This window comes from Gastrolobium bilobum, unplaced genomic scaffold (genome assembly GCF_033153095.1).
Source record: "Gastrolobium bilobum isolate Gb01-03AN ecotype WA unplaced genomic scaffold, APGP_CSIRO_Gbil_v1 utg47910, whole genome shotgun sequence".
Taxonomy (NCBI): Eukaryota; Viridiplantae; Streptophyta; class Magnoliopsida; order Fabales; family Fabaceae; genus Gastrolobium; species Gastrolobium bilobum.
The window spans coordinates 55,184-56,063 of record NW_026898940.1 but is presented as its reverse complement, the minus strand read 5'-3'; the positions used below and the strand labels follow the sequence as shown (position 1 = coordinate 56,063).

The window sequence follows — 880 nt, the reverse complement described above, 5'->3', positions numbered from 1 at the left end:
AAGACCTACACAAGCACCTTAGGAATTTCATAGAAGTGGCCAACACTTTTAGGAATCCTAACATCTCATATGATGTGCTGAGATTGAAGCTTTTCCCTCACTCACTGGCTGACAAAGCCAAAGAGTGGTTGCACTCCCTTCCATCCAACTCCATAACCAATTGGCACACATTGGCTGAAAAATTCATCATGAAATTTTTCCCATCCAACAAGATAGTACAAACCAGATGTGATATCACCAACTTCATGCAGAAGGATGGTGAGACCTTAGCTGATGTGTGGGAGAGGTTTAAGATCCTTCTTAAGCAATGCCCAAACCATGGCTTGCCCTCTTGGGCAGTGTTGCAAACCCTTTACAACAGCCTGAATACTCAAAACAGAGCCTTAGCAAATTCTGCTGCTAATGGCATGTTTATGTCCATGTCCTTTAATCAAGCCCATGAGTTGTTGGAACAAATGACTCAAAATTATGCCCAATGGCCTGAAGAGAGAAATTAGTCAAGGAGAGTGGCTGGTTTGCATGAGGTAGATCCTGTAACAGCCCTTTCAGCCAAGTTTGATGCACTGTCCACTTTAGTAAAAACCCAAGGACAAGCCATTGAGACAAGGTTGTCTCAACCTCAAGTTCCAGTACCCCAACCTCAAATCAATGTTGTGAACACAGGTGAAACTTGTGTTTTCTGTGATGGGCCCCATTTGTTTGGCAGCTGCCCATCCAACCCAGAATCTGTGTACTATGTGGGGAACCAAAATAGGAACCAAAATAATTTTTTCACTAATTTTAATCAAGGATGGAGGCAGAACCAACAGCCTCAATATTTCCAAGGGCAAAGGTTGCTAGCTGGACCCTCTAATGCCCAAACCTGACCACCTTTTCCTCC

The 880-nt window shown here is 43.6% G+C and overlaps 1 non-coding gene across 1 annotated transcript; it reads right to left on the bottom strand.

The window, feature by feature from the left end:
- Positions 1–219: 219 nt before the first annotated feature.
- LOC133285639 (small nucleolar RNA R71) lies at positions 220–325 on the bottom strand. Its single transcript, XR_009748030.1, has one exon. It is a non-coding gene; the product is annotated as a small nucleolar RNA R71 (small nucleolar RNA).
- Positions 326–880: the final 555 nt, after the last annotated feature.